The sequence below is a fragment of the Orcinus orca genome, chromosome 3 (genome assembly GCF_937001465.1).
Source record: "Orcinus orca chromosome 3, mOrcOrc1.1, whole genome shotgun sequence".
NCBI classification, from domain to species: domain Eukaryota; kingdom Metazoa; phylum Chordata; class Mammalia; order Artiodactyla; family Delphinidae; genus Orcinus; species Orcinus orca.
The window spans coordinates 102,434,033-102,446,211 of record NC_064561.1 but is presented as its reverse complement, the minus strand read 5'-3'; the positions used below and the strand labels follow the sequence as shown (position 1 = coordinate 102,446,211).

At 38.5% G+C, this 12,179-nt stretch overlaps 1 long non-coding RNA gene across 1 annotated transcript in view; it reads left to right on the top strand.

The window, feature by feature from the left end:
• Positions 1 to 751: 751 nt before the first annotated feature.
• LOC117197239 (uncharacterized) overlaps positions 752 to 12,179 on the top strand; it is a 35,278-nt gene continuing 23,850 nt past the window's right edge. The window contains exons 1-2 of the long non-coding RNA XR_004477768.2: positions 752 to 2,294; positions 3,098 to 3,167. This is a non-coding gene — a long non-coding RNA (uncharacterized LOC117197239). The remainder of the gene's footprint in view (positions 2,295 to 3,097; positions 3,168 to 12,179) is intronic.

Here is a 12,179-nt window from a genome sequence, read left to right as displayed (position 1 = left end):
TGCTATAAGCTTCCTTCTTAGAACTGCTTTTGCTGCATCGCGTAGGTTTTGGATCATCGTGTTTTCATCGTCATTTTTCTCTAGGTATTTTTGATTTCCTCTTTGATTTCTTCAGCGATCTCTTGGTTATTTAGTAACGTATTGTTTAGCCTCCATGTGTTCGTGTTTTTTACGTTTTCTTCCCTGTAATTGATTTCTAAGCTCATAGCGTGGTCGGAAAAAATGCTTGATATGATTTGTTTTCTTAAATTCACTGAGGCTTGATTTGTGACCCAAGATGTGATGTATCCTGGAGAGTGTTCCATGTGTGCTTGAGAAGAAAGTGTAATCTGCTGTTTTTGGATGGAATGTCCTTAAATATCAATTAAGTCTATCTGGGTTATTGTGTCATTTAAAGCTTGTGTTTCCTTATTAATTTTCTGTCTGGATGATCTGTCCATTGGTGTAAGTAAGGTGTTAAAGTCCCCACTATTATTGTGTTACTGTTGATTTCCTCTTTTATAGCTGTTAGCATTTGCCTTATGTATTGAGGTGCTCCTATGCTGGATGCATATATATTTATAATTGTTATATTTTCTTCTTGGATTGATCCCTTGATCATTATGTAGTGTCCTTCCTTGTCTCTTGTAACATTCTTTATTTTAAAGTCTATTTTATCTGATACGAGGATTGCTACTCCAGCTTTCTTTTGATTTCCATTTGCATGGAATATCTTTTTCCATCCCCTCACTTTCAGTCTGTATGTGTCCCTAGGTCTGATGTGGGTCTCTTGTAGACAGCATATAGATGGGTCTTGTTTTTGTATCCATTCAGCAAGCCTGTGTCTTTTGGTTGGAGCATTTAATCCATTCACATTTCAATAATTATTGATATGTATGTTCCTATGACCATTTTCTTAATTGTGTTGGGTTTGTTTTTGTAGGTCCTTTTCTTCTCATATTTCCCACTTAGAGAAGTTCCTGTAGCATTTGTTGTAGAGCTGGTTTGGTGGTGCTGAATTCTCTTAGCTTTTGCTTGTCTGTAAAGCTTTTGATTTTTCCGTCAAATCTGAATGAGATCCTTGCTGGGTACAGTAATCTTGGTTTTATGTTCTTCCCTTTCATCACTGTAAATATATCATGCCACTCCCTTCTGGCTTGTAGAGTTTCTGCTGAGAAATCAGCTGTTAACCTTATGGGAGTTCCCTTGTATGTTATTTGTCATTTTTCCCTTGTTGCTTTTAATAATTTTTCTTTGTTTTTAATTTTTGTCAGTTTGATTACTATGTGTCTTGGCATGTTTCTCCTTGGGCTTTTCCTGCCTGGGACTCTCTGCACTTCCTGTACTTGGGTTGCTATTTCCTTCCCCATGTTAGGGAAGTTTTCTATTATAGTCTCTTCAAATATTTTCTCAGGTTCTTTCTCTCTCTCTTCTCCCTCTGGGACCCCTATATTGCAAATGTTGTTGTGTTTAATGTTGTCCCCAAGGTCTCTTAGTCTGTCTTCATTCCGTTTCATTCTTTTTTCTTTATTCTGTTCTGCAGCAGTGAATTCCACCATTCTGTCTTCCAGGTCACTTAACCATTCTACTGCCTCAGTTCTATTGATTCCTTCTAGTGTATTTTTCATTTCAGTTATTGTGTTGTTCATCTATGTTTGTTTGTTATTTAATTCTTCTGGGTGTTTGTTCTTTAATTCTTCTAGGTCTTTGTTAAACATTTCTTAGATCCTCTCAATCTTTGCCTCCATTCTTTTTCCAAGGTCCTGGCTCACCTTCACTATCATTATTCTGAATTCTTTTTCTGGAAGGTCGCCTATCACCACTTCATTTAGTTGTTTTTCTGGGGTTTTATCTTGTTCCTTCATCTGGTACATAGTCCTCTGCCTTTTTCATTTTGTTTATCTCTCTGTGAATGTGGTTTTCATTCCACAGGCTGCAGGATTGTAGTTCTTGCTTCCGCTGTCTGCCCTCTGGTGGATAAGGCTATCTAAGAGGCTTGTGCAAGCTTCCTGATGGGAGGGACTGGTGGTGGGTACAGCTGGGTGTTGCTTGGTGGGCAGTGCTCAGTAAAACTTTAATCCACTTGTCTGCTGATGGGTAGGGCTGAGTTCCCTCCCTTTTGGTTGTTTGGACCCAGGAGACCTAGCCCTGGAGCCTAGAGGCTCTTTGGTGGGGTAATGGCGGACGCTGGGAGGGCTCACGGTGAGGGCTCATGCCAAGGAGTACTTCCCAGAACTTCTGCTGCCAGTGTCCTTGTCCCTGTGGTGAGCTACAGCCATCCCCCATCTCTGTTGGAGAACTTCCAACACTAGCAGGTAGGTCTGATTCAGTCTCCTGTGGGGTCACTGCTCCTTCCCCCTGTGTCCTGATGCACACACTACTTTGTGTGTGCCCCCCAAGAGTGGAGTCTCTGTTTCCCCCAGTCCTGTCGAAGTTCCGTAATCAAATCCTGCCGGCCTTCAAAGTCTGATCCTCTGGGAATTCCTCCTCCCGTTGCTGGACCCCCAGGTTGGGAAGCCTGACGTGGGTTCAGAACCTTCACTCCAGTGGTTGGACTTCTGTTGTATAATTGTTCTCCAGTTTGTGAGTCACCCACCCAGTGCTTATGGGATTTGATTTTATTGTGATTGCGCCCCACGTACCATCTCATTGCAGCTTCTCCTTTGTCTTTGGATGTGGGGTATCTTTTTTGGTGAGTTCCAGTGTCTTCCTGTCAGTGATTGTTCAGCAGTTAGTTGTGATTCTGGTGTTCCACAAGAGGGAGTGAGTGCATGTCCTTCTACTCCGCAATCTTGAACCAATCTCCTCACTAATTCTTCTGACACAAGGTGTGGACTCAAGTTCAGGAGCCAAAAGGTCCAGGTCTGGGCTGTTTTTCCACCTCACACTTGTTCTGCTCTCTTGGTCAGTCATCCTGTTCTGAGTCGTCATGTGAAACATCTGCTGTGACTCTGCTCTCTCTGGTTTGGTGGTTTTAACTCTTGGAGCATCATTGGTTTTATTTGTATACTTTGTACACTGGTTCTAGTTTCCAAATTACTATTGTTGTTGTTATTATTATGGCTGTTCTCCCACATAGCACATCTTTCTCTTACTCTCTCTCACCAGCACATTTCAGTTTTCCTCCCATACTGCCATCATCCTAGAAACACTGCCTGAGTGCATCTTCTCTTTCTGCACATTTTAAGGTGAGTGATTTTTAAGGTGATTTTTAAGTGATTTAAGGTGAGTGATATTTAAGGTGAGTGATATAAAATTAATAATGTCTTAGTATTCTTACTCATTTATTTTATTTTTAATTTATTTATTTAATTAATTTATTTTTGGCTGCATTGGGTCTTCGTTGCTGCGCGCAGGCTTTCTCTAGTTGCGGTGAGCGGGGGCTACTCTTCGTTGCAGTGTGCATGCTTCCCACTGCAGTGGCTTCTCTTGTTGCGCAGCACAGGCTCTAGAGCACAGGCTCAGTAGTTGTGACATACGGGCCTAGTTGCTCGGAGGCATGTGGGATCTTCCGGGACCAGGGCTTGAACCCATGTCCCCTGCATTGGCAGGTGGATTCTCAACCACTGTGCCACCAGGGAAGTCCCTTACTCTTTTAAAACTTTGCTTTCCAAGAATTACATTACTGTATAGTATGCCTCTCTCTCATAATTGGAGAAACTGCTTATCAGCCTATCATCAAAGGTAAGTGGTTTTTTAAAAAAAGTGACAATATTTCCAATACTGTATTATGCATATGACTAATACTGTATGCCATAAATTTTTTTAAATTAATTAATTTATTTATTTTGGCTGTGTTGGGTCTTCATTGCTGCACATGGGCTTTCTCTAGTTGCGGCAACGGGGGGCCACTCATTGTTGTGGTGCACGGGTCTCTCTTGTTGCAAAGCATGGGCTCTAGGCACGCGGGCTTCAGTAGTTGTGGCAATGTGGGCTCAGTAGTTGTGGCTCATGGGCTCTAGAGCACAGGCTCAGTAGTTGTGGCACACAGGCTTAGTTGCTCCACGGCATGTGGGATCTTCACAGACCAGGGCTCGAACCCGTGTTCCCTGCATTGGCAGGTGGATTCTTAACCACTGTGCCACCAGGGAAGTCCCTGCCGTAAAATTTTTATAACGATTCATTTATTAGTGTATAAGCTAGGTTACTGTGAAGCAATTGTATCAGTTATACTGGCTACCATAAAGCAATCATATTGCTTCTTCTTTATCAATGCATGAATCATTATAACTGTAAATAAAGTGAATTTCTTTTTCACATTATCTTTTAATTTTTGATATCTAATGTTAGTAATACGTATAACATCTACAGTATCATATAAGACAATATTGATGTAGACATTGACAGACTATCTTGAAAACAGACAACATAAACTTATGATATCAATAAATACAGTAGAGTACTATAAACATATTTTGTCTTCCTTATAATTTTCTTAACATTTTCTTTTCTCTAGCTTAGTTTATTGCAAGAATACAGTATATCATACATATTAACACAAAAAATATATGTCAATTGACTATGTTATCGGCAAGGATTTCAGTCAACAGCATGCTATTAGTAGTTAAGTTTTGGGGGAGTCAAAAATTATACATGGATACATGGACTGTGTGGGGGGTTGGCACATTTAACCCCTGTGTTGTTCAAGGGTCAACTGTAAATATTTGTTCAACAGTACATGCATATTCATAACATACTCATTGTTTCCTATTCTCCAGAGAATAGAAAATAATAACATTAAAGATGCTATCATGCTATCCTAGGGCTTCCCTGGTGGCGCAGTGGTTGAGAGTCCACCTGCCGATGCAGGGGACATGGGTTCGTGCCCCGGTCCGGGAAGATCCCACATGCCACGGAGCAGCTGGGCCTGTGAGCCATGGCCACTGAGCCTGCGCGTCCGGAGCCTGTGTTGTGGCAGAAGCCAGAACAGTGAGAGGCCCGCGTACCGCAAAAAAAAAAAAAAAAAAAAGATGCTATCCTACAAAAATACTCATTTAAAAAAAACATTTAAAATACTTTAAAGTTATAAGAGTTTATTTTAATCTTCAGTCATTCTAAGTGTTTCTGTAATTCTGGATCAACATGGTCTAATAAAAATATAATGTGAGCCACAAATGTAAATTTAATTTTTTAGTATCCCTTTTTTAAAAGTTTGAAAGAAATAAGTAAAAAATAGTTTCAGTAACATATTTTTGTTAATTCAATATATCCAAAATAATCTCATTTCAAAATTTAATAAATATTAAAAAATTTATCACTGAGATAGTTTACATTCCTTTTTTTTCATGGTAACTCTAAAATCAGTTATGTATTTTGCACCATTAGCATATTTCAATTCAGACTGGCTCATTGCAAGTGTCAATAGCCACATGTGGCTAGTGGCTACCATACTGGACAGCCCTAGATGGGTCAGGTCATTATGCATTATACAAGTTATAAATAGGTTTTACTAATTAAAAGTTTCAAAAAGTGCCAATATCACCTCAAAAATAAACTGCACCTGTAGTACATGCCTTGTTATAATGTATAGAATTCTTAAGGCATACCTAACTTGATTATACCTAAGGCAAATGGATAGAAGTCACTTAGAAATCAACAAAGCATATGCAAGCATAAACCAACAATACAAAAATTGCCTACTATTTGGTGCCACACTTTGAATCATACATTCAAGCTATAATTTTTTTTTTATCCTGCCCACTTCAGAAAAAACATAGTGCTTATGGAAAAAGAAAAAAAAGTTCTATTTGAAAATGCTTTAAATCGTTCAAAAAGAAAAAGTTCCTTTAAGAAAGTCTATTTTAAAGGCAACCAAAGTTGGCAAACTTTTGCTGTAAAGGGCCCTATAGTAAATATTTTAGGCTTTGTGAGCCATACAACCTCTGGCACAACTACTCAACTCTGCTATTGTAGCGAGAAAGAAACCACAGATACTATGTAAACAAATGGATGTACCTGTGTTCCAATAAAACTAGTTACAAAAACAGATGGTGGGGTCATCGTTTGCAACCCTTGTTCTAGACTACTTTCCTTGAAAATAAAAGAAATCCAGCTCAAATCTGTTGGATATTTATTGGCAGCAACAGCAAAAAATATTAGTCTGTTCAAAAGATGTTATGAGGTACCCATTCCTCATTTCTTTGCCATCAAGCATCTCCACATTTAAATGCCTTTACTGCTTGAAATCTCAGAAGGAGAGAGGAAAAACTCTGTCTCCTCTAGCAAATATATCAGTCCCTGAAAAGATACTGGGGCTTTGCTTAAGCCATTTTCCCATCTTTGGATCAACTGATGTTGCCAGCGAAAGGAGGCCTCTTAATGTTCAGCATACCTCACATGCCCACTCCTGTAAAAAGGCAAAAGGAGTGAGAAGAGAGACATTTGATTGCTAGCCTTGCTGGATGTTAAGAGAATCTGGTAATAAAAGGGGAAAAAAGGAGTAATTTATGAGGAAAAAAAGGCAAGAAATGCAGAGCAGAGACAAATTAAAGCAATTCACCAACAGCATCATATGTCAGGACATTATCATGACTGAACCATTAACTCCAGTGAACAACGGCATACTAAAATAAGGACTTTTTTATTTGAAAGCATTGTACACTGGGGTGGGATAGGAGACAAAACCAGACTGTAGGTATAATGATAGCCTCATGATGAGCAAAGGATGATATGTACAGACTATACCAATAGATATCTAGTGGTCCTTACTGGAGGAAAATCACCAAAGAGTGGGGATTTCTAATAAGCAGGTCAAGCACTGTCATATGATCTGGATCGATGGACTGTATCCTGACAAAGGTCCCTGGGAATTGCAAGGAAGGGACTCTGGTCTTATAGTATTTGAGTTACCATTCAGTTTTCTAAAACATGATTGCAGATATCAGAGACAGAAAGAAGGATGGATATTGTGTTTTCAGAATAAAAAGTATGAGAATCTGAATTGGTGCTGAGGGCAAGTATTAATACCATGCTAGCAATTAACACCTGACTCTTGGTCTGGAGTTCCATCAACTCTCCTACCTAAGGTCAAGATTTTCCTAGAACATGAGGCAAGGCTGAGCCTGAAACTGATTATTAGTCCCTAAGCCTGGAAAGAAGATGCAGAAGTTGAGAGTAATGCAGAGTCTTGAGAATAGAGGGCCTTTTTAAAGATTATAAGGAAAGTTTCTGTACTCTGAATTGGATTTTTTAATTTTTGCTTTCATTTTATATTATGATTTGAGTTCAACAGACAATGAATGATAATGTTAGAGTATGATTTGAGAAATTTGATAAATCTTGAAGCTCATCACTAAAAGTAATATTTAAATGTTTCTCATGGTATATTTTCAGGTTGTACCCTAATACAAAATAAAAACAGAAACTATTTTTTATGGTACAAAACTAAAGAAAATAAGGCTTCAGCATCATAGAAAATAGTTTTCATTTTAACCATATTACTTAGGGTAAAAGCTGAATTGCTCTAACAAAGAGACCCCAAAATATTATGGCTTAAATATGGCAGAAATTTATTTTTCTCTAAAATGACAACCCAGAGTAGGGTGGTCTGGTGGTCTGGTCACCTAGTTATGTAGGTTCCCAGGCTGTCAGGGAAGTTCAGCCAACTTCAACATGAGTTTTCACCTCTGGGTTCAAGACTGCTCAGTTGTCACCATTTCTCAGTTAGTAGGAAGCAGGAAAGACAAAGGAAATGAAGAGCAAGCAGTATCCTAATAAGGAAGTAGCAAGGAAGTAGCAACAAAACATATTTTGTTCAGTCACATCTTATTGGTAAGAACTTAGTGGTAGGACCATAGCAACCTGGGTAGCTATGAAGAGCTATGCAGTGGGTTGTTCTATTAAGTAAGAGAGGTTGCATATTGGAGCTTGATTTTTACCAGCTATCATACATGCCTTTAACAAGCATTTAATAAGTGCTTAATGGGGTCAATTACCATTCAAAACAGCAAATATGATTTTTAAAAATAGAATACAGTTACTGCTCTTGAGAAACACACAGTATAGCGAAGACGATGTCCATGGAAACAATTTTAGCAGAGCAACTGTATTATTTTGGAGTGTGTTATGAGGTTTCTTGAGCATAGAGAAAAAAACCACTATTGTCCACAAAAGAAAGTCAAGAAAAAGTTCATAGCAGAGGTAGTATTTGAGCTAAATATTTTTAAATGATTAAGAGTTCACAAGGTAGGGACTTTCCTGGTGACACAGTGGTTAAGACTCGCGCTCCCAGTGCAGGGGGCCTGGGTTCGACCCCTGGTCAGGGAACCAGATCCCACATGCATGCCGCAACCAAGAGTTCACATGCCACGCTAAGGAGCCGGCAAGCCGTAACTAAGGAGTCCACCTGCCGCAACTAAGACCATGCACAACCAAATAAATTAATTAATTAAAATAAATATTTTTTAAAAATCACAGTGTTTAAAAAAAAAGAGTTCACAAGGTAAAGTGAAAAAGGGTGCTTTGGTGAGCAAAGGCTTGGCAGAATGTAGTGGCCTTGGGGAATGGCAAGTAGTCTCATATGAGTAGATCTATTCAAAGTGTGTGTGTGTGTGTACATGCACATGCATGTACATGGATATACATTTGTATTAGGACAGAGAAGTGAAGTGAGGGTGTGAGGAGTGAGAGGAGATGAGTCAAGCAAAGTGCGCAGGGACAAGATTGCAAATGATTCTGGAAGCAGTTTGTACTTGATTACGAAGCCATTGAAGGATTTTTAAGCAGGGAAGTGATGTGGTAGATTGGAATACTAGAAATTTCATTTTGGTTGAAGTCTCCTCTTATGAGGGCTACAAGGGAAGAAGCATTCTTCATTTTTATTTAATTCAACAAACATTTGTTGAACACTGTCTTTGTGCCAGACCTATTCCCTGTCCTCCCAGAAAAATCCAATTTTCAGTGAAATAGAAAGAGGAATCAACTTTGTTGCCTGGAGACAGTTCCCATTTCGATAAGTTCTCTCTTAGGACATACTTTAGTTCTTAAAGGATAGAAAAGATAAGTAAAATATAGTTTTTCATTTACATTGGCCTCCAGTTTCATCCTCAACCCCATTGGGTTCATACAGCAGGTTCCTTGGACTTTCATGCATAAAACACAAAACAAAACAAAAAAAACCTTCCAGCAAGTCTACCCCACTAGGCTTCAGACATGACTGGATTGCAGGAGTGAGCAAAATTCAGAGGGAATCAGGAAAACATCATATCTCTTCAGGCAGTTGACCCATCTCCCACAAGAATTTCATAGGTGGATCTCTTTTTTTTTTTAATATGTGACCACAGAGTAAATGATAACATCAGATACCAGAAAATTATCACCCTAATTACTTAAGATGAGAACCAGCTTCACAGCTTTATACAATCATCTCAATTTCTCATCACTCTTTATGGGAGAAAAGAATTTCTGAGTTGGGAATTTTGTCACTGTACATTTGTATCTGGCTAGATATATTCCAAACTATTTATTGGTATCTGATGTGTCAAATCTTCATTTTACTTCCCAAAGATCTCAGTCAATTCATTAAAAATTATTACAGCAATAAAGCTATTACAATACAAGAAGGAAATGTGAAAAATTCTAGAAATATTGTCCAGATATTAATGTATTTATTTTCACCAGCAGATGGCATTATTTAGTTATTTTTAAGTTAAAAAAAAACCTAACATAATACCAGCAGCAAAGTATTCAAAATAGTTTAATATATGAGTGAATAATCTTAAAAGAATCATCAAAGAAATGGGTTATGTTTTTCCTTTGTTCCAGCACCATCCATCTCTACAAGATGTTGCTTCTTTTGAAATCAGCTGAATATTTCAAAATATTGAAACACGCTGGGGGGTGGGCACTAACAGAGGAGAATCAGGCCACAAGTGCTCATGTTTGAAAACAGATGGTTTGAAAATGAATACAGGTAATTAATAATAATGATGTCTTGACTGCATGGAGCAGCTGTCCTCAGAGCTCAAAGATCTCCCTTCATTGTCTCATTTATCCTCCCTATGTCTAATTATGACGTCAAGAATGGAATGGACACACCCATTGGTTTTGTTTTGTTTTTGTTTTGGGGGACTATAGACAGTAATAATCTCTCCTGATACAATAAATTTTCATTCATGGTTACAACTGCAACATATGTAAATACACCGTAGGTTGTTTTAAATAATGGAACAAAAATATTAAAATCACACATTTGTAGAATTGTTTGAGCTGGCGGGGAAGGAAGGTAGAGGAACTTGGAAATATTCGTTATGGAAATTCAGACCCAAGGATAGTTCCCTGTGTATGAGATAGTTTTTAAAATGTGTACTGAGATTGAGATGACTTATTCATATAGGATCCAAACCAGGATACAAGGTATCTGATTACTACATTAGAGAATATCGTGGGGTTTTTTCCCCACTTTCTTTTCACTTTTACTCTGCATCCTATTTCCCAAATCTTATCTATCATGACAACATTTTTAATCCACGGGACAGGAAATTTGATTCTAAAGGCTGTGTAATACTTTGTACATATTTTAGCATTATATAACAACGTTCTTTGGAACTCTTTTTAACAAAGATTTAAATTTTTAAAATATTTTATATGCAAATACTGTTTGAAATCAATGTCCTTTAAAATTAGCAAATAATGAGACATTCTGCTGTTCTTCATAATTTTAACTTTACTTCTAAATTTTTTTATAGAATTTGAGGCACTGCTGATGAGTATGTGTGTATGCTTGTGTGTGTGTGTGTGTGTGTGTGTGTGTGTGTGTGTGTGTGTGTATCTAACAAGGTTCATAAAGCATTAAATCTCCCAGTGTTTCTAGGAAAGAAGATTGTGTCTTTAATATATGACCTTTGTTATTCCCAATTCATAGTTTCTGAAATGCTGTTCTCCAAACCAACTAGTCTTTTTTTTGGCTGCATTGGGTCTTCATTGCTGCATGTGGGCTTTCTTTAGTTACAGCAAGTGGGGGCTACTGTTCATTGCAGAATGTGGGCTTCTCATTGTGGTGGCTTCTCTTGTGGAGCACGGGCTCTAGGCACGCAGGCTCAGTAGTTGTGGTGCACGGGCTTAGTTGCTCCGACGCATGTGGGTCTTCCCGGACCAGGAATTAAACCCGAGTCCCCTGCAATGGCAGGCGTATACTTAACCACTGCACCACCAGGGAAGTCCTGAAACCAGCTAGTCTTAATCCAGACTTTTTAGCTCAGTTGCATTCCCTGAACACTCATTCAAGACAGTCCACACACATTTTACTTTAGTCCTGCTTCTTCCAAACCAGCCCTTGAACTGACATAATTTTTCATTCCCGGTGCCATTTAAGAATCATAAAAAAACACCTTCTCTGGGCTTCCCATTCTTGAAAGCCTTAATGCCTTCCAAAAGTGCTGCTTTTTTCTATCACCTTCATAAACATCCGTCAATTACCTTAATACTGACAATGCTGCTTTCATAGATAACTTTCATGAACTTCTCCCACCTTTCTAGATAACATGGTGCTTGGCTCACATTTTTCTTCCCAATCCATATCCTCTGCCATCATCCCAAGTAACATACGATGTATGCATGAATTGAGCCACCTGAACGTCACAGTATTCTTGCTCTTCCTCACATCAGTGATATACACTTACCTCTACCTCAGGACATTTGCACTTTAAGGGGAATCACATTGTCAAAAAGCACTACTCTATGATCAAGGTGTCTAGTTCACTGCCTTTTTTCCAACAACAGCCTCTTTTCCAAACATCTCTTATTCCATCACCACTCATAGTACCTGATCTCCTCCCTCACTAGCCCAACAATCACTCAATTTCCTACACTTCACTCTGCCCTTGATGGCCTTTTGGCTTTACTGAATCCGTGGGTTAACTTTTTCAGAGATTAACTTTTCCACTTAAACTGCCCAACCATATGCTGGGATCTATGAGCTGCAGAGAAAAAGTGATATGTAATCCCTGTCCATAAGCCATTTACAACTTAATATGGAAGGCAAGAAATTCATAGATGGATGCTTATTCCTGCTTTGGGGAAATGACAATAACCTTTGTTATTTAGCTCATGTTGATGTTTAGCTCAGACAGTCTTCATTACAGTCACCTAACTTCTTAATTTCAAACTGCATCTCCACATTCGTAAACACTTGTGCCTGAAGTAGGAGGACTAGAGAAAAATGGCCTCAGTTTGGTCTCTTTTCTTATATGGGATTTTATAAA